The sequence below is a fragment of the Euprymna scolopes genome, chromosome 26, assembly GCF_053919585.1.
Source record: "Euprymna scolopes isolate OS-2025 chromosome 26, ASM5391958v1, whole genome shotgun sequence".
Taxonomy (NCBI): Eukaryota; Metazoa; Mollusca; class Cephalopoda; order Sepiida; family Sepiolidae; genus Euprymna; species Euprymna scolopes.
The window spans coordinates 81,597,545-81,620,627 of NC_136507.1; positions in this window are offsets into that span (position 1 = coordinate 81,597,545).

Sequence of the window (23,083 nt, forward strand, 5' to 3'; positions counted from 1 at the left end):
CAGAAGTGCTTGAATATATATATAAATTCATATAAAAAAGTATAAATTTATGCGTAAAATTTAAGTATTTACTTCAACAGTGCTCAATACGTAAGTAGAGCTAGGTAGTAAGTTATAAAATATATCTGGCAATTAAGCTACACAGAATATTCCGCGTTTCATCCGCGCTAAGATTCATCAGGCTTATATATATATATATATATATATATATATATATATATATATATATATATATATATATATATATATATATATATATAATGAATAATTCTGAAACAATTCCGTTGAGCAACTCTCACGAGAAAACTGACGGCAATCGGAAATAAATTATTTCCAAGATCTTTCGTGATCTTTGCTGGCTTCAATTCTCGTCTGAGTTTTGAAATGTCACTAAATGGAAACTCCGACCTGATTTATTCGCCATTTTGTTTCATTATTTATGGAGGATTTTGACAACGGCGACGAGGCCATATACGATGACGTTGCTCAGCCGGAGTGGCATAAGTCTATTATTGCCGCTCATTGCTGTAAAATTTACGAGATTGGCGGTGGGCGCACCTTGCTCACGATAAAAAGAAAAAAAAAAGGTGTGTGTTTGTGGTCAACGCGCTGATTGTAGATATCAACATTGGAAATGCTAGTTACATGTGTTCAGGTTTGTTTGCACCGAATAAACAAACAAAAAAAAACACCCACTACGAAGAAACAATGAACATGAATAGAAAAGTAACAACTGCTTTTTGAACGGCTGCTTTACAATTTTGTTACCCCTTACTTCCTCCTCCTCCTCCTTCTTCTTCTTTTACTCTTCTTTTACTCTTCTTCTTCTTCTTCTTCTTCTTCTTCTTCTTCTTCTTCTTCTTCTTCTTCTTCTTCTTCTTCCAGTATTGTACCGCGAAACACGTGTTAGTAGCTTACTGGTTTATGAGTAAAATCTCTATATATAAAAGACAAAATGTTAGTGTGTGCACATTTTTTGTATGTCCGGCAAAATCATTTGGTGGGGGGGCACTGTTTCTTAGCACTTTTTATATGCTACCTAGATTATAATATCTACGATTTACGAAAGGAGGTCGCGTGTATCTTTTATTTGAGCGACTTTTACACGCTATTTGCGCGATATTCTTTTACTCCCCGCGTGTTTGTTTGGCTTTTCCGTATAAAAAAGCCAAACTGAATCCGTAGCAAAACGAGCTCCCCGGCACTCGTCCAGAAAATCAATTAGCTTTGATCAATGCAGACGAACCCCGTCATATAAGATTATTGCTAATCATTTAGACACTCCCCTTTTTATGGGAAGCTTGTTTTCCCCAACATCTTGTGGGAACAAACACAGCTTGCAGCCAAAGTTAAGTGCGGGATATCATTCTCCTATGGCGTGACGTTTGACCTCATTAAATGCACGTACCTATCACCTAACATTTTAACCGTTTAATTTGAACCGTTTTCACATTCTCTACCCTCGTAGTGTCAAGGTAACTGATCAGGCTATTCACCTACCAAATTTTTTTTTCTTTTACACCTCCAAACACCCGGGAAACGATGGGTACTCCCGTTAGTTTATTATATAAATCTCAAACATCGGTTTGTTTGTGTGTTTGGGTGTTCGTATGTCCGCTAAAATCTTTCATCAGCCGCATCAGACCGGGTAAGAAACCGATACCATCTGAAAGAGCAATGTCTCGGGCGTATAATATGTGAAAATTAAAAACAATAAATTAATTCTGTGGTGGTCAATTGAACCATTTATTGCAAATAGGGGGGTCACTTTTCGCGACGCCATTTTCGCAAGTCATGCACGCGTCGTAAACTGAAAGCATGTTTAAAAACGTTATTTTGCAAGGTCATGACGTCATAAGTCGTCGTGTTGATGAGCAAAAGATTTTTTCCCTTTTTCTCTTTCTTTCGCGTTTCAGGTTCGAGCCTGCCTACCGCGGCTAATTTGCCTTTCTTTTTTTTCGGCAGTCGTACGGGCACACACTGCTATTTTGATTGAAAGAAAAGTTGTTTTGATTCATTTATTTCTTTAGAGAGGAGTTCCAGCGCACAGACTGATTGGGGAAGTTGTCACCTACTTCTTTTATGTGGGGGTTAGTATAGCAGCTATGTCCAAACCGAACTCCATGTCCAACATCAGCAACATCAGGTACCAATGTTAGTAATAACTAAATAATTTGGTGGAGACGCTAATAACTGTATTCAGTTATCCTTAAAAAGTCAACAGACATCGACATAAGTTTAAAAGCGATAAAAATAACACGCAAAGCCATCTGGGACCACGTGGTGTAACGGTTAACGCACTCGACCATTGTACATATGATCTGAGGTTCGACTCTTAGAACAGTCAAGTTACGCTGACGAGCGACAGTGTTCGTAGATTACTGTTTTATAAGTAAAATAATAAATAAATAATATTTGTTCATTTGATTACTTCCAAGAAAAGAATATCTTCTTGAAGCCGCTAATAACCGTATTGGATTATCTTTCACTCTCTCTCTCTCTCTCTCTCTCTCTCTCTCTCTCTATTTCTCTCTCTCTTTATATATATATATATATCCTTCTCTTTCTATCTATCTTTAGCTATTGAGAAATTGATTCTACAAAATGGCGGCTCAATAAGAAATTTAGCTCATGACAGTTTTGTTTCATACAGAGAAAAAGAGAAAATCGGAAATTATTTACAGTGGTTGTAACTAGATGAGTTTATACCAGTCGCAAAACACGCTAAAATATGATATTTTAATTCATGCATATTTCGTATTTATTATTATAGAACCAATACTCTCTGGATTATTATAGTGCACCCAGTATATTGTAGTGATTTCGAAAGTAAAATTAAAAAGACTTGAATGTCGTCAGCTAGAATCGAAACCTACATATGTGTGACTCCAGTCTTATTCATTACCATCTCAGCCACCCACAGATGGATATCAAAAGCCTAAAAATAAACGGTCATAAACATACAAATGCATATTTGCGCACGTGTAGAGAATCACTTTAATTTCGCTTACGTCAGCCAAGTTCTAATTTTATCAATTTTGGCCCCCTTAGCAGCTACTTTTACCGGCTAAAAACCAAATTGAATTTGTTCCACAGGTTCTAATTCCCTATATATCAAATTTCTAGGCTGTAGACCAAGAACTAACAGAGTAGTTTGGTAAAGACCGTTCCGTATACAGACACACAGACAGAAAAGATTACACACACACACACACACCCACACACACACATGCGCGCGCGCGCACACACACACACACACACACACACACACACACAAACACTAACTGATTAAGAGGGAACTATTATAAGAAAGATAGGGAGAAAATAATCAAAGTTAGATTAGGGCTTTATTACATTTTCATGTCAATAAGTATGGGAGTGATTACAATAAATGAAAAGCGAATACGGGGGGGGGGCATTTTACGCTGTGACATTTCATAGCTAAATGCTTCTCATCAAAAGAAGGAAAATAATCAGCATTATACATGGATAAGAATAAAAAAAGAAAACACCGATACAATTAAGGTTAGAAATGGGATAGGTATGCTATGGGGGGAGGGGGAATGGGATAACATAAGTAATTCCTAAGACGAAGGAGAGTAGTATTTGGTAGGAAGCGGATTAGGTACCGGGAGTATTTAATTAAAGGAAAACGTGCAGATTATTGCTAGGGGGAATAAGGAAAAGAAAATGAAACATAGGAGATAAGAGAGGGAGTAGAGAGATGGAGGGTAGAAGAAATAGAGTATGCAATGGAAGGGGGGGTATAAGATAGAATAATGCAATAAAGATTAGAAAATAAATGAAAAAGCACCGAAAATGGAGATACAAATAAAGAATGAATAAAATGGAAACGGAACTAAGTCTATTCTATGCGGGTTCAATCGGTTTCCTCCAGAGGAGAAAAATTCATGGAAGTATGAAATTCACAACCGGTCCCCACTCGAATGTATATCCCCGTTAAGGGAGATGACGACGTGAGGTTCTTACAACTCTTGCAGGGAGGTGTCGACGTCCTCTTACATACAGCGTCTGGAATTCCCAAAATTGGTCACCCATCTGGTACAAACCAGATTCAACGTTGCTTAACTTAGGTGATCTAACGAGAACAGATATGTCAACGTGATTCAGCCGCACATAAAAATAGAAATAAATAAAAGTGTAAGAATAGACAATAGAGAATAAATAATAAAAAAGTGTGTGTGTGTTTGTGTGTGTGTGCGTGCGTGCGTGCGTGTGTGTGCGTGTGTGCGTGCGTGTGTGTGCGTGTGTGCGTGCGTGTGTGTGTGCGTGCGTGTGTGTGTGCGTGCGTGTGTGTGCGTGTGCGTGCGTGCGTGTGTGTGCGTGTGTGCGTGCGTGTGTGCGTGTGTGTGTGTGTGTGTGCGTGCGCGTACGTGTGTGTGCGTGCGTGTTCGTGTGCGCGTGTGTGCGTGCGTGTGTGCGTGTGTGTGCGTGTGTGCGCGCGCGTGTGTGCGTGTGTGTGTGTGCGTGCGTGCGTGCGTGTATGTGTATGTGTGTGTGTGCGTGCGTATGTGTGTGTGCGCGTGTGTGCGTGTGTGTGCGCACGCGCGTGTAAGTGTAAAGCCGGACCAATTTAATCATATAAAGCCCCTTACCTTAAAAGAGGCCCCATCTAATATTTATTCAACTTTTTTTTATTCCTCATATTAATTTATTATACGCATTTTATTTATCGAAACCGAAGTCTACCAAGGTTATGCGTTTCAACAACTAAAGGTTACAAACAGAATTGGTTTGCGCTTAAGTTTCTTTACGATACAAATACCTTTTCCCTCACTCTTATAAGTATCTTACTTAAAATTCCTCAATTTCTAAGGACTCTATTACTTCATGTATCATTGCCCTTGCGTTATGTCGTGTTTTGATACGTACTTAAGGATATTACTCTGTAAGACCAACGGGAAAATAGAAATGTAAAGATGGAATTCGTTCATTGCAAAGCACTTGTGCCCTCTAGATGTACATATTCTCGACTAACCCGAGAAGCAGCAAAATCCCACGTCTTCACTGTTGAGGTGCCTAGATGCTTGCTTCTTTCCTCTGACGACTAGACTTTAAAATTCCCTCCGCATTTCCTGCTTCCCTGACTGTACTAACCTGCTGAATTTTAAATGTAATTTGAACAAACATCTCGCTGCTCACCACCCCCCACAGTTCCTTGTTAGACACGATTTCAAAATTATTTTATGTTCCAAGTGGCAATATGTCTTGTTTAGAATGAAAAAGACTACAAATAAAAATTTAAGAAAAAAATAAAAATAACGGTTGCTAAGATCGCTGGAAAAATTACGGAATCATTCCACTGCTCTAGAAAGTACTTGGCTCTTGGCGCAAGTGTCTACCCGAATAAGAACCAGATACTTAATAAGATAGCGCACTGCATCAACGTTAGGGGAGAACCCGCTCAAAGTACTTTCTGGCCTTACAAATGTAGCATACAATACCGACTTTGTAAAGTAGTGAGGAATAATATTTTCTCTTCTCTACAGTTAAACCTTTCCCGACTTCGCATGCAACCACTGAGCATTGCTGTTTTCGGTGTCCGAGGTAAAAACCTGTAATCTTGCGGATTGACGAATAGTTGCAACCAACAAGGAGCATTTAATACAGACCAGAAAATCTAGAGCGTTATTTTTATCTGATCTATGCACAAGTACAACCCTCAAACAAGCAAACAAACACGCAAACAAACACACAAACAAGCAAAGAAACAAATAAGCAAATAAAAAAAACAAAAAAACGAACAAAAAAAAAGTAAACTAAATAATTTTAGAACATAAACATAAACATATACTCGTTGAGTATTATATTATGATACAAACGTTTGTAGGTTATTCTCCCCGTAAAACATTCACAATACAAGCTAATCTAGTTGCAACCATTGAAATAATATCCATTCTCCCTTTTTCTGTATGAATCAAAACTCCCATGAGTCAAAATTTCTTGTTGAGCAGTCATTTTTAATAATCAATTTCTCAATAGCTAAAAATAGATAGATGAAAAGAGAAGGACATATATATATATATATATATATATATATATATATATATATATATATATATATATATATATATATATATATTCTTTTACAAAGTAGTCACCAATTATCAAGGCCCGGATGCCACTCGAGGATAAGGGTTCATTGGTATACATTAGTCAATGATGATTACAGCGTAATAAACATAAGTAGTGGAAATTTTGTAAATTGGGGGGACAGTTCGTCAAGAACTTGTTTACATTGGACTTGAAGACAATCAGATTGTAGTCAGCTGTAAAGCAGGCGAACGGAAGAGAATTCCACAGGCGAGCAGTTCTAAGAAAGAACCTTTGTTCATGGAATCTACGTTTAGGTTTAGGCTCAGATAAAGAGTGTGGGAAATTATTGATAGTGGTTTTGGCTAGACGAGTGTTTTTCGTGAAAATTTGGCGTGTGGCTCCATAGATTGAAGCTCAGACGAGCACTTGCCATGAAAATAACGATAAAGCAGAGGTGGGCTCGAAACGTCTCTTCTGCGAGAAAAAGGTTCTAGGGAAGAGAAAAGGGCATCCCCCACTAAGCCACGAAGTCAATTTTAAACTCTGTCAAAGCAGGATAAGCTGTTTCTAGCAGCTCCTGCCCAGATGTGGCAACAGTACTCCATCATTAGTCGTACCTGACTTTTATATAGATAGAGAACCGCATCAGGAGTGAGATATCTACTTGAGCAGTAGAGGGATACTACCATTTTTCCAGCGACCTTGGCAACGGATTTGATGTATGTGTTCCATTTCAGATCAGGAGTAAAGGTCAAGCCCAAAAGCTTGTCAAAACATGGAGCCACCCAAAGACGAGAGCCATTCATTTCAGCTGATGCCAGATAAGGTTCAGAGCGTTGATGATGTACAGATAGGAGCTTGGTTTCAGATGCATTAAAAGTAACCAACCACCTCTTTCCCCATTGTACCACATGCTCAAGATCAGAGGAGAGAAAATCAGAGAGAACTTGGTCATTACGGCCTTTACGGGGATAGCTAGGTGAATAATCGGCGAATGGCTGCGATCAAGCCGACTTTTGTGTTGTGGGAGGTCATGTTGGTGATGTTCTCGACGTATATCCACACGAAGTAGTCCATCGGGTTCAGGTCTGAGGAGGAGGAGGTCAAGTGAGAGAAGGATACAAAGTCGTAGCACTCCTTCTGAAGCAAAGCCTGGGTCACTTTGGACTTGTGGGCCGGTGCCGAGTCATGCTGCCACACCCATGGACTCTCAGCGGTCACTTGATCACCACGCTCTTCAGTACATCCAGGTACATTTTGGTGTTGGCTTTTAAGTCGAATTCGAAGATGTGAGGTAGCATGATGTGGATTTGCATTTTGAGGGTGTTGGCAATGGTCCTGTTGTCATAAATTTGCTCGGTAGAGAGTATGAGTCCTACAGCGACGCATCTCCGATCTTACTCGTTGAAAATTGTGCCACTTTTAGACATGATAGAAGACTCCTATCACTCTTGGGATTTGTACACAACTGGACAACGAGTAGATGGTCTGCAACAAACAAAGAAATCCGGGCTTCACCAAACGGAAATGGAATCATGTCGTCTTTTCTTAGGCAAGAGATTTATCGTCCCACCCTGTAAATAAAATTTATAATTTTAATAGGGAAGAGTAAGTGTTGTATTCTGTTGAAAATCTTTTATACTAATCGCGTTTCCGTATTTTTGAGATAAGGATTGATTATTCGTAATGTTTGGATTCTTTGGACTACTGATCTCATCTTGAGTGTTATTTTTCATAACGTTTCGGTCGATGTATTTTTTTACCTTCATCAGTTGTATCTTATTGAACTCGGAAATATTTCTGTCGATCCCGGGAATCTGCAGCATCAATAATGGAAGAAAATCTTTAAAAAAAAAAAGAAGAATTAAAAATATCAAAATTCACGTTCCTGAATTCTTCAGATGTGAATTGGTTATTCGTATTCGTAAGGATCCGTGGCGCAATGGTTAGATCACTTGGTAAAATCAAATGTAAAAGTGATATTTTCCTGATTGGTTGAATCTCCAATTCTGAATGTGGACGACCGAAAAATACAATTGCGAATTACTTAGGACCTACACCCAATCATGGCTGACGGAACGAGAGCATGCTCTCCCCTGAAGTAAATAAACGTTTCCGTTCGAAATTCCGTTCAAATTCCCGAGTTCAACAGAAATATAACCAATTTCGAAAAGATACACCTGAAAAAGGTCAGATGTTTCGTTGACTGAAACGTTGTGCAAATGACACTCAAGATGAGAGCAGTAGTCCGAAGAATCCAAAATAATACGATTAAATTAACGATCCAAACCTGAAGACATTGGTTGGTTATTTTTAGACATTGGTCACTGGAGATGTGTCGATCTCGTGATTAGAATATGAAAACGTATCGATCGAAATTTTGCAATTTGAAAATAAAAATAGCAAGTGTGGAGAGAACGATTCTAGTGTATTCTCATAATATTTAATGATTGTTAATCTGCTCGTATGTTTCGGAATGACTTATTCAAAGCTTGGTAGAAAGAGAGACAGAGAGGGAGGGAGGGAGAGAGAGGGAAGAGGAAGTGGAAAGGATGAGATAAAGAGGGAGAGGGGAGTGGAGAGAGTCAGAGCAGAAACGAATAGAGACGGAGGTGTGAAGTGGAGAGAGGACGAGAGAGAGAGAGAGAGAAAGAGAGAAAGAGGAGAAAGAGGGATACATGGAGAAATGGAGAAAGGAAAAGAAAGAGGAAGAGGAGAGACGAGGGATAGAGAAAGAGGGGATAAAGAGAGATAAATGAAGAGGTCGATAGAGAGGGAGAGAGAAATGAAGAGTAGAGAAGGGAACAAAACGGAGAGAGGAGAAAGGGAGACAAAAAGAAAGAGCAGAGAAGGGATACAGAGAGAGAGAGAGAGAGAGAGAGAGAAAGAGAGAGAGAGATGGAGGAAAAAGAATAGGTGGAGAAATGGAGGCAGTGGAAAACGAGGAAAAAGAGAGGGATATATAAAGAGAGAGGAGAGGGGGAAGAGAGAAATAGATGAAGAAGTAAAGGGAGAGAAACAGAAGATGGGAGATAGTGGATAGAGAGACAGAGGGTGGGAAGTGTAAAGTGGGGGAGAGGGAGAGCGAAGAAGAAGAAGGGAAGAGGATAGTGAGGGAAAGAGAAATAAAAGAAGAGAGAGGAGAATAGTAAGGGAGAAATAAAAAGAAGAAGAGAGAGGAGAGTAGTGAGGGAGAGAGAAAAAGAAGAAGAGCGAGGGGGATAGTGAGGGAGACAGAAAGAGATTGTGAGATGGAAGGAAAGGGAGAGCGAAGGGCAGGGACGAGAGGAAGATAGAGAGGGAGTGAGAGGGGAAGGAATGGAGAATAGGTGGGATAGGAAGAAAGAGAGGAAGAGAGTAGAAGGGAATAGGAAGGTAAAAAGGGTGAGAGAGAAAGGGGAGATTGATGGAGGTGGAGGGAGAGAGGAGGGAAAGAAGAGAAGGATAGGGTGAAAGGAGGAGAGAGAGAGAGAGAGAGAGAGAAAAGAGGGGAGAGGAGTATAGAAAGAATGAAAAAGAGATTAAATTAGACTTTTACAGATAAGAGAATTTGTGCTTTATTGGCCAAATGGATACCACGATTGACTATGGAATCAGCTATGCCGTATTCGAATCCTGTTTGAATTATTGTCGTCAGTGACACCGTTGGAAAAACATAAATACACAACTTCAAAAACGTTAACGTGACAGACCAACAAGATGCTATTAAAAGTTAAAAGAGGAGAGCAAAACCAAATTCCATCACAAACTTAAATGAAACAGACTAATAAAACTCTATGTCAAACATTAACGTAGCAGACTACCGAAATCCTATTACAAACGTAAATGTGACAGACCAAGGAAATGCCATTGCACACATAAATGTGACAGACGAATGAAAAATCGTAGCAGACCAATAAAATGCTATTACAAATATGACGGTGACAGCCCAACGAAATGCTATTACAACATTAAACGTGACAGACCAGCGAAAAGCTATTACAAACTTAAACGTTACAGAACAACAAAATGCTATTACAAACTTAAACGTGGCAGACCAACAAAAAGCTATTACAATCTTGAACGTGACAAAACAACGAAATCCTATTACGCACTTTAATGTGACGGACCAATGAACAGCTACTACAAACTTGAAAGTGACAGACCAGCGAAGGAAATTACAAACTTGAACGTGGCGAGCAAACGAAATACCAAAATACACTAAAATGTGACAGACAAACGAAAGGCTATTACAAACTTACACGTGAAAGATTAACGAAATATGATTACAAAATTGAATATGACAGACAAACGAAACATCATTACAAACTTAAATGTGACAGACCAACGAAACACCATTACACAATTAAATGCGATAGGCACATGAAATACCATTACAAACTTAAATGTGACAGACCAACGAAATACCATTACAGACTTAAATGTGACAGACCAACGAAATACCATTACACAATTAAATGTTACAGACCAGCGAAAGACAGTTACAAACTTAAATCTGACACACCAATGGAATAACATTACAAATTTAAACGTGACAAACCAACAAAAGGCAATTACAAACTTAAACGTGACAGACCAATGAAATACAATTTCAAACTTGAGCGTGACAGACCAATGAAATGCTATTACAAACTTAAACGTGACAGACCAACAGAAGGCTATTACAAACTTAAACGTGACAGATTAACGAAATACCATTACAAACTTACACGTGACAGACCAATGAAATACTTTTACAAACTTAAACGTGACAGACTAACGAAAGGCCATTACAAAGTAAAGCGTAATATACCAACGGAATATCATTACACACTTAAATACTATAGGCAAAAAGAATTGCAGTACAGACTTAAAGTGTGACAGACCAACAAATACCATTACGCACTTAAATGTTGCAGACCAACTAAAGACAATTAAAAGCTTAAAAATGTCGGACTAACGAGAGTCTATTACAAACTTAAACGTAGCTTACTAACGAAATGTTTTTACAAACTTAAGCGTGATCAAACGACCGATAGAGAATTTCTTTTTTTTTTTTTTAATGCTTTGATACATCTAAAATAAGATGCGTCCATTTAATCTACATGCCTCTCATAGAGCTGTGTGAACACATCTAACGAACCGCAAGTACAAATCAGCTGTCGATATGTTGGTTTTCTGTTTTATTTAAGCGAGGATAAAATTGGAACGAACAGATGACAGACTATGCTTTTTGTTTGTTTTATTTCTTTTTTGTTTTAGTCTTACAAAATGATCGCATGATCGTTCTGATTTAATTCTTTTCACGGCCATCGGCTTAAATTTCATAATCCGCCTCCTGCGTGTTTCACCGGACAAAAGAAAGATGGCGTTCTGCTTTCGTAAATCTAGTAATCACCGAGCATTCTCAGCTGGAAAAGTGCACATCATTTCTGGTAATAAAGTCTGACTACTGCCGTGCATGGAATCGACGAATATGAAAAACCAAGATGGCTACTTCAATAAATACGCAATGCTGAGCTGCCGATGGAATTTCTTTTTCTGACAGTATCATGCATATTTCTTTCTAAACAAAACATTTATATTTTTCTGAGTATGCATACGATAAGATTCGATATTGATATAATAATAATTGCTTATTTCTGCGTAACAAAACAGATCTGTAAAAAGTGTACCGCAGTTATATGCTGAAAGAACTGATTGGGTAAGAAAAATAATTAGTTGGGACTTGAAATGTAGCTATTCTCTTATTCTTATATATATATATATATATATATATATATATATATATATATATATATATATATATATATATTTATATATATATATATATATCTTAACTAAAACTATTTACCCCTCCCTTTATATATATATATATATATATATATATATATATATATATATATATAATCTTAACTAGGACTCTATTTATCCCCCTTTTTTCACACCCTCCAATGATTCCCTTGGTTTACCACTGATAGCTTACTCTGCTACATCAACTGTTCTGCACCTATAAGCTCCAAAACGCGTATCTATTTTTTCTATGTGACCATACCAACGAAGCCTCATGATATGCACGCATTTCTCTTTACTGCCCAGGTTCAATCTTTCTTTGTGGTCATTAGATCTACGAGGCGCCTTCAATAAGGTTCTAGACTTTTTAGTACAGGCATTTAAAATTGTAAATTCTTGAAAATTGTCATTGCTATACACCTTATGAGATGACTGGCTAATTTTTATGATTTAAGGTTAAAACGAACAGCTGCAGCAGGAATTGGAATGCACACTACTAAAGCCTGATTGTCACAGTTGGTGAATTTCAAAAATGCAATCTAAACATGAGGACACTTTAGAAGAACGATATGCAATAAATTTCTGTTTTAAACTTGGTAAAATACCACAGAAACGTATGGAATGCTTCAGACTACTTTTGGACTATCCTGCACGAATTGAGCATTAATTTTTGAGTGGCATAAGAGATTCAAGGAAGGCAGGGTGTCGGTGAGGGATGATGAGAGGTATGGGAGGAGTAAGGAAGGCAGAACAACAGAGTTGATTGGCTAAATAAAGAATTTCATGGATAAAGACCGGCGTTGTGTCTATAACAACACCAAGATAACAACATTCTTGAAGAACCTCAGTATGTTCACCATCCAATTATACTTTCTCCACATCTGAGTTCTTATCCACTTCTATTGTCTTAGATTTCTTGCACACAAATTAGCTTTTATCTCCCAACCCACCAGTATTTTCACTGCACTTCATTTATACATAATACTTGTTCATCTATTTATCTATCTATCTGGTCGGACTTCTTGCCCGGATCAATGTGACTTTTTCACTCTTCAGATTTTCCCGTCTTCCAGCAACTGCCTCAGATCTTCAGGATTACTCTAGAAGTGTAAGCCATGTTTAGTTTCAGAACAATTTCCGATGTTTCGTTGTTCTATACAAGTCCTGAGAGGTGACTGGTTTGCAATAGACAGTTCCACAAAAGCAAAAGATTCTTACCGTGTCGAGACGAAAATAAACATATGCGAAATTGCTACAAAAAGGTTTAATTTTTATGGAGCAATTCTGGTTTCTGATTGGTTGGTAGCAGAACATGAATTAATTCGATGTGTCTGTTCCTAGCAGCATCGTTTATAAATAGAATCTCCCGACTGTGCGGAATCATACCCCATTATAGGACAAATATTGTAACAATTACAGTTGGCGTCATGTGCAATTTGTTGGATGTACGTGGTCCTAGGTCGTCCTATGATCATGCGCCCGTGCCGTGGAGTCCACAGCAATACATTTCTCACCAGCTTTTGCTTGCTCCTCTGGCAGTGACCGGCAAATCGTAGATGTCGCTCTCTGATGGTAGTATATATGGCAGGTAGGTTGCCATAAAGTTGCTGCTTCATGGAATGATTTTACCAAGACACATCCAACACCGGTCGCAGCATACGGATGCACGTAATGTACAGTCCTCTCTCCAATCCCTTGCTCAAGAAACATTTAAAGAGCATCAATGAGTACGATAAATGAAGATCGCGTATCTTGGAAGAAGGGAGGTGGTTTGCCCAGAGACGCCGTAAAGGAAAGAAATATACAGTTGTGAGCGGACAAGCACAAGCTGAAGGCAGTACTTCTTGCTTCTGAGGCGGTCTGCATATGTCTCAGTTGTAGTAGAACTTTTAAGAGGAGCGATTTGATTGATCTCACATTCACGTCACAGGTGTTAAATATATTTGACGAAATACAACGGTCTGTCACTGATGATGACCACAGAAAAAAATAATAAAGATAAAAATAAGCTGCACTCAACTTACTTTCCACAAAACAAGTAAGATATTTTCCTGTTTCTCTAGCGTTGTATATTTATATACAACACATTGTCACCTCAGTCGCAAAGTAGACAAAGAATAAAAAAGAACTTCAACTGGCTTTTTTTTTGTCATCTACGTGATCTCGAGGTTATCATGTCTCTAACGTGATCGTCCTTTTTCTCGTTTGTATATTTTTTTTCTTTATCAGTGACGTCATTTCACATGCATTTGCACACGCGCGTCACAATATTCAGAAGACGTGCATCCTATACATAGTGAATAAGGTATTTGAGAACTATTTACTATTTACTCTAGCAAAAATATTATTTATTATATAAAGGGCAAATGTTTGTGTGTATGTTTGTATGTTTGTATGTTTATATGTCCAGCCAAAAGTAAAAAAAAAAACAAAAAAAAACAAAAAAACTCCTAACCAAATATCCATGAATGCTTGTGTTATGTTGATTAATCGGATTATTACTCGCATCTTGGGTGTTATTAGCACAACGTTTCGGTCGCTGCAACCTGCGACCTTCTTCGGGTGTTGAGAACATGTTTCTTTTTCTACTGTTCTCAACACCCGAAGAAGGTTGCAGGTTGCAGCGACCGAAACGTTGAGCTAATAGCACACAAGATGAGAATAATAATTCAATTAATCAGCATAACACAAGCATTCATATCTCATCTCCAAAATTCAGAATTGCAAAGATCCATGAAGTTATATTATCTTGATAGGAGGAATAAACTATAGAAAACAAAAAGTAATTAGTTCCTTATGATGAAAATTCTGCAGAATGTGTTTGGTGGGGTCAGATTTAATCGAATCTTTATCATCGTATGTTTTCATGCGCAGCTATAGATACCCTTACATTTCCCTCCTTTTGACTATCTTAATTTCCAACGATTTCCAGTGATTGTTGCACTTAACTCAGTTGGTAGGATGACAACAGGAAGATATTGTGGTTTTAGTTTCGATCCTAACTGACGGCACCCTTTTTATGTTTGTTATATTTTTTTAAATAGTTTTTAAGACTATAAAGGTATCAGGAACACATTTAAAACATGTAAACGTTTATCATTCTTAAAGAAAAACATCTATAGTTTATATATCTGTGCCTAAATCAAAACGCGGATTTCATGAGCAAAGCTTCTTTCTTAGAACTGCACGCCTGTGGAACTCTGTTCCGTCTGCATGCTTCCCTCCGGACTACAACTTGGATGTCTTCAAGTCTAATGTTAACAAATTCCTAATGAACCGCCCCCCTAATTAAACACTTCATAAAATCTCCTCACTAACGTAATGTACTTGCAATAACCCTTATCCCTGAGTGGCTTCCGGGCCTTGATAAGTGGTGATCACTGTGTAAAAAAAAAAATAAAATAAAAATAATGCTGAAATAAACACTCACAAAATTGGCACTAAACAAATTAAAACAAACCCGTTGCAGTTTACGGGCCGTACTTAAATAATTTGATATATATTCAGTGGGATCCCGATGGAAAAGGAAGGGGAAAACTAAAAATCAACCGGAAGAGAGAGATTGGATTACAGCAGGAAGAAACTGGAAGGACGCTGTGGATGTGACTTACTATTGAAAACGATAGGGTACTTTGATTCATGATATCATAAGTCTAAGAAATATTATCTGACGTGATATTTTTATATGCCCATATAATATTACTATAAAGACTGTATATAAGAATTTAGAAGTAAAAATACGAGGGGTGAAGCGTTCCAGAAGGAATGTCCTCTCATTTTTATTCCGCCTGAATGAATCAGAGGGAATTGCAAATTGCATTGTTATGATGACTGAACTCATGCATTCATGACTTGATAGTTTCATCTCTGTTGCAGATATTGACAGTGTAAGAAAGTAAGAAGGCAACCACCGTCATAAAGCAGAGATGCGTCATTGAATTCCTAGCAAAAGTGCATTGAGAATGGCGGTTTGAGAAAGAGTGCTCTAGACGCCCATTGACAGCCATCGTTCATCGCTGGCAAACGTGCATTTAGAATAGTGTTGACTATGTAGAAAATAATCCATGGGACACAAAATATTTATCGATTAAATGTTACCACTCTCATTTTCGTAGTTCTTCAACTTTTCTTCAACTCGTCTGAGCTCCATTCCCTGGTCCCCCCTCGCCAATCTTTTTCCAAAAACACCCGACTAGCTGAAACCACCGTCAATAATTTTCCCCACTCCTTATCTGTGCCTAAATCAAAACGTAGATTCCATGAACAAAGCTTCTTTCTTAGAACTGCACGCCTGTAGAACGCTGTTCCGCTTGCTTGTTTCCCTCCCGACTTCAACCTGGATGTCTTCAAGTCCAACACAAACAAATTCCTGATGAACCGCCCCCGTAAGTAATGACACCTTACCAATTCTCCAATACTATTGCTACACTATCCCTTTGATTACTGTACACACAATAACTCTTATCCCCGAGTGGCCATTGGGCCTTGATAAGTGGTGAACTCCATGTAAAAAAAAAAAAAAAAAAAAAGCAAGGGTTACGAGGCCGGCAAAACTAAATCGAAATCCAACTTTCTAGTCTCCTGGCAACGTATCTATATATATAAAAGCGAAAATGTGTGTATGTATGTTCGCTTTTTGTGTATGTCTACAAAAGGCTTCTTTCAGAGAAGCGCTCGCTCGGTTCGCAACTTCTTAAAACTTTTTATATCATCTATAAATTGCAATATCTTAGAGTTAACTACGGAGCTCGCCTGTCTATTTAATTTCATTGATTTTCAAACGTTAATTATTCGACATGTTCCGATCGGCACGTGTTACATTCGGTTTTCGGTATAAAAAAAAGCGAAATTACTGGCCGAAAGCCAGTGGTCTCTGGAGAGCTAAGTAACGTTTGGTCAATGTCGACTTCGTCATATCAGACGGTAGCTTTCATTTCGAGACGAGACACTCCCCCTAATAAACAGGGAGCGGGTTTTTAAAAAAACAAACAAACCGATTTATTTACCTCATTAAAAACTTTTCCGCGCAAAATGCTAACTGCGTAAAAGCTATCGCCGTCACGTCAATAACTCGTCAAAAACGCACACCTGTTTTTTTTTTTTCACACTTTACTATTTTCCAACTGCGCGTCAAGGCTTCGTTTTTTTTTTTTTAACTTGTAAAAACGGGCAACTGTTTTTTTTTTTTCACATTTTACTATGCGCGTCAAGGCTTCGGTTTTTTTCACACACACCTACAAACGCCGGGTACCCCTCGCTAGTCATATATAAATATCTATTATATTTCTCTTTGTCTGCCTTTCTGTTCCAATTTTTTTACAGAAACTAGTGAATCGATCTTGCTGACATTTTGTATGAACTTTTGTTATGATAAGGCGCAGAGAACTAAGTATTGTGTTATTCGTTCTATGCCTGGTTAGCGATTAACAGGGATCAATAAAGATTAGTATTTAATGCAAAAATTAGCACAAATATTCAATCGTATATTTTACATGGAACACTCATTCTATGTCAACGTTTTTAACGGGTTAAAGAGTTTTGTATATATATTGTCCTGTCACTCACACACACACACACACACAGACACACGCACACACACACACGCTCGTGCGCAAATAAACGAACGTTCATTGATTTTAATTTCTCGCGCATTTGCACAAAAATAAGTTCTTCAAGCAACAACATAATTTCAAATACGCCCAAGCACTTTTCTCACAACAACAAAAGCAAAATGGGCATATTTCTGGCGGACGTAGGCGAAGACAATACCAGGTGACAATATCGACCAATGAGAAATTTTAGAAGATTGTTTTTTTAACGCTTTCCCAAACCAAATATCAGCAGCAGCAATCTTGTGCTGGAATCCGTGTTTGATCAGCACTGCTGGGGAACCATGATGTAATATACTGTTCTGTTTTTAAATCCCCGAAACAGTGTTGCATGGTAAACAACTGATGATTCCTTAAATTTTATTGATACTACAGCAAGTTTATGTAGTGATTGCAGGTTATTAAATGACTTACTGAGTAAATAGTTTTATAACGAATGATAAAAATAATTTTTTTGTATAGTTTTAAAGGTTAAAAACTTCCAAGACTATATATATATATATATATATATATATATATATATATATATATATAGTAATTTATAAAATATATATGGCGATTAAGCTACACTGCGTTTCATCCACTATAGGATTCGTCAGGCTTAAGTGTAGCTTAATCGCCATATATATTTATAAATTACTAACTAGCTCTACCTACGTATTGAGCACTTTTGAAGTAAATACTTAAAGTTTACGCATAAATCTATACTTTCGTATATTAAAATCATGTGAGTAAATGAAGTAGTTATATATATATATATATATATATATATATATATATATATATATATATATATATATATATATATATATATATATACTAGCAGGCCGCCCGGCATTACCATGTCATAAAATACGCTTAAATATGATATTTTGATTAATGCAGATTTCATATTTATCATTATATTATATTAAACCAAATATATATAGTTATGATTTCAAAATTAAAATTAAATGCATCATACTACACCACCAAAAATTGAAACCAAAATTTTTAGCTTAGGATTTACTTCTTCTTTAACGTTAATGCCTGAGCTATGAAGACATGTTGCTGCAAGGCTAAAAATTAAAACATGAACTAATAGCTATTACGTTACGCATGCATGTTCGTAATGCCATCGTTCGACCATCAACTGACAAATTTATGTCTTTAATTTTCACACTTTTGCACCGATTTTCCCGGTCTTAAACCGGCTCAAGTTCGCATGGGTTCAGATACCCTATATATTAAGTTTCATGTCTGTAGACCTAAAGCTGAAAGAGGAGTTTGGTAGGCTAATATTTTAAACAAATATATATATATATATGCATACATAAATACATATAGAAAAATGTTTGTGTTTACTATAACCTTTTTATGCAAATATTACGCAAGTATAAATCATGTAGAATATCTGCATGAATATAATTGCACGTAATAGTTGACTAAAGATGATCATCCCATGAGAAAACCGAAAAAAAACTCATAGGGAATTAATTAAAATGAATGTTTAAAAGAATATGCAAATTTGCTAGAGCTTTTGCAGATGAATGCAATGTAAGGAAATAGAAAAAAGGATTGTTAATATGAATACACACACATAAAAAACAAATTCATAAGAGTGTATATATATATATATATATATATATATATATATATATATCTCGAATTTTAGTCATTCAATAAATTTAAAAATTTATGACGTGAAATGGTTAAATTTCAAATCAAAAGATTTCTTATTAATTTATTTAAGACAAAGAATATATTTGAAATATTATAACTCCTTATCCTATAGGATTTCGATGTCTACCATCTCTTCAGAGGAGAAAATATTAGCAAATAGTTATAATGGTTTACACCCTATTTGCTAAAGTCTGTGAGACTTGGAAAATCACAATTACAAGTTGTTTAAGTATTTAAATGCCATAGAGTAAAAGAAGTTAATGAAAAGGATATAAAAAATCACATCTAAATTGTATCCGAAGTGAATGTCTTTGATAGCAGTGTTGTAAAATGATCCAAATTGTATTTTGAGTAATCAACATCACAAGGTAATGGTCCGAAGTAGGCATTTCCTGGAGCAATTTTCATTGTTTATATAATGGGTCCGGTAATAGTATATTACTGCTAGTAATATCTTGTAAACTTATAATCACAGGTTTTCATACCAGTTGATTGTCAGATAATTTTATTCTGAAGTATATATATGTTATATATATATATATATATATATATATATATATAACATATATATACTTCAACAATAAAACTACATACATACATACATACATATATACTTTAACAACAAACACTACATACATACATGTATATAGTCATCCACATGCAGTACTGTTTCGTTGTATCACAACTCATCAATGCGGCTAGACAAACACCTTTCCTCAGCCGTGGATTGAACCCACAGCCGTCGCATTGACAGTTGGCAGTTCTCATCATTCGGCTACGAATCAGTGCCGTAAATATTTCTCCTAAAGTGTGTATTAAATCCACACCCTCCCGTCGCAAAGTGCTCGAACCATCAGCTTGTTTACGAACAAGTTAATAGTGGGCTTCGCTTAATCGCTTTAAATACGCGTCGGGTGAAAATATATTTACAAAGTGCTCAACCCAAAGAGGGGGGCTTTAATTATATATATATATATATATATATATATATATATATATATATGAAAATTATGTACCATTCAATCCTATGTTACAACAGATTTATTTATCAGAGGGTTTAGAATCTTGTTGAAACATCTGTCTTTCGTTAAACAACTTATCAATCCTTCATTGGATTCAAAACCTCTATGCAAACAACAGTGTTTACTGAAAAGCATCACCTCATTAAGTTATAATGCTTGACTCAGCGTAGAGCGTACTTTTGCTGTAGAAATGGTTTTGGCGAATGCCGAATCTGTCATTGCAGTAAAGAAAACTTTTCGAGCTCATTTCATGTAAAATCAAAAGTATTCTGTTCCGGTGGGGGAAAAAAAATCAATGCTACTATATGTCACAAATTTCCGAGTTCCAAGTTCAACACTTAAAAGAGAGCAACCCGGAAGGTATCGAAACCTTCGAGCTCAAGACAAGATTCTGTTATTCAACTTCTTACACGTTCAGATCGCAAAAATTTTTGGTACTTATGTATTTTGCTACCATTCTGAAATAACAACGTTATTATTTCGAAAGCTATTCTTAACATGGGGAGGGGAGAGTGTTTTGTAACTATTCTGTGCTTCAATTTAATTTAATAATGAAAAAAGATACCGTGAAACTTGAATTTAACCTAAAAAAACAAAACTTTTAAAATAACGCGGTACTAAAAATATATAAACACCGATTTTTTTTGTAGAAATCGTTCCAGACAAGGCGTGAAGCCAATTAATGTAAGGGACTAACACAAATGGAAGATTATTATCGCAAAGACAGCAGATGCCTATTGTCTTAGCCTTGAAAATACCAAGGTTAAAAGTAGGGAGAGAACAGCCAGCAAGGAGGGAGCTCGACAAAAGCTACAGTTCTTGGAAAGAACCACCGAAACAGAAAGGTGTATTATATATATATATATATATATATATATATATATATATATATATATATATATATATATATATATATATATATATATATATAAGCATAGATCAGTCCTAATGCAACATTTTACCTGTATAAGAACGGCATAATCCTAAGATCGCGTGCTGTTTCCACATCTGGAGATGTTGCGCTTAGCGCACTCCTTTCTATATTGATAGAGCACAAAATTGACTTCGAAATCTAGTAGCCTCTAACCTCTCTCCCATCGCTGCAATGTCGTATCTCCGTGTCTGTTTTACAGGGACTTTAATGGAATGTGTCCTGGTGATCCTATTGCACTTGTGCCCCATCTCTGATACATACTCCCGACTAACTCGACAAACAGCAAAATCGCACCCCATTCACTGTCGAGGTCCCTAAATGCCGAAAAGTCTTCTTCTCTAATAGTTTCTTCACTCGATCTGCAAGACTTTGGATTTCCTTTCCCGTTTCCTGTTTTCTTGACTGTACTAACTTGCAGAAGTTTAAATTTAATGTGAACAGATAACTAACTGCTCTTGTTAGATACGTTTCGAAATAGTAGCCGGTCACGTTCCAAATGACAATATACGTTTTGGGGATGAAAAATTTATAAATATAGAAATGCATGTATCTACTCTTCTTTTCCTTAAACCAAGTCTGTCTCCTTCTACCCTATCATTATTTTCATAGTAGGTGCTCGACTGAGCTCTAGTCAAATCTTAAATCCTTTTTATTCTTTATAGATTCAACATACAGTGTGTCTCAAAAAGATGTACTCACTCTTTGAATATAATTTGTATTTGAGTTTTTAAATCCACGAAATTATTCATGTATTTTTGTTTTTATTTCAGATGCAATCAACCCTTCATAATGATAAACGTGGGGCATAAAAGTGTAAATTATATATATATATATGTTGTTTTGAAAAAAGGAAAACCGAATGAATTTATGAAATGATCAACGTTTCGTCCCTCTTGCAGAGGACATCTTCAGGATATTAAAAGGAAATCTGCAATAGGGACGAAACGTTGATCATTTCATAAATTCATTCCGTTTTTCTTTTTTCAAAACAACATAACGTCAACCATCGCTGGTATTTTTATTTTATATATATATATATATATATATATATATATATATATATATATATATATATATATATATATATATATATATATATATAGGATTAGCCAGCAAAGCTGAGAGTTCGGTGAACGAGATATTATCCCTTTAGGTACAACACTCTTGGCCAGGAAAATGTTTGCAGATGTCCATATTATAATACGCAATTTTCTTGCAGAGGCCAGTGGCATAAGTTCTTTATGAACAAGCAAGTTAAACAACAAATTACATTTAGGCTCGTATTTGATGAGGGTGATTTTCCCCTGCATGGTGATTCGATGAAATCAATTAATGATGGTAGTGAGAGAGATTTGCAAATTGAAATTGAAATTAAAAGTTCGTTTAAAGGAAAAATATATATTAAATTGCTATTTTTTGAGAATATTTCAAAGATAAGGTTTATGCTGCAAGACTAGCGTCAATCGAGGATTTGAAAAATGAAATTCGAATACAATGTTTTGTAATTCTTTTATCGGTTTTAATGCAGAAATTTGGCTGTCAAGAGGTCAAAATTCAACAATTTGACCTTTGAAAACTCTACCAAACCCCTCCGCCAATTTTGGGGCTAAACATCTGAAATTTTAGATGTAGGTTATTTAGAACTGGAGCAAACTTTTTAATTTGATTTGTACTCACTCTTTGAAAGACAATTTGTATCCGAATTTTTAAATCCACACAATTAATCATGTATTTTTTTTTAAATTTCAGATGCAGCAAATCCTTCATAATGACAAACGTATAACTAACATTTGGAGAAAAAAATTATATTAAATTGCTGCTTTTTATGGGGATATTTCAAAGATAAGGTTTATGCTGCAAGACTAACGTCAATCGAGGATTTGAAAAATGAAATTCGAATACAATGCCTTGCAATTAACGATGTTGCCGAATCCATTGTTGGGCGTTATCAGCTGTGATTGAAAAATGAAAGGAAGGCAGTTTGAACATTTGCGAACACGAACGAAACGAGAAAGAACATTTATCTA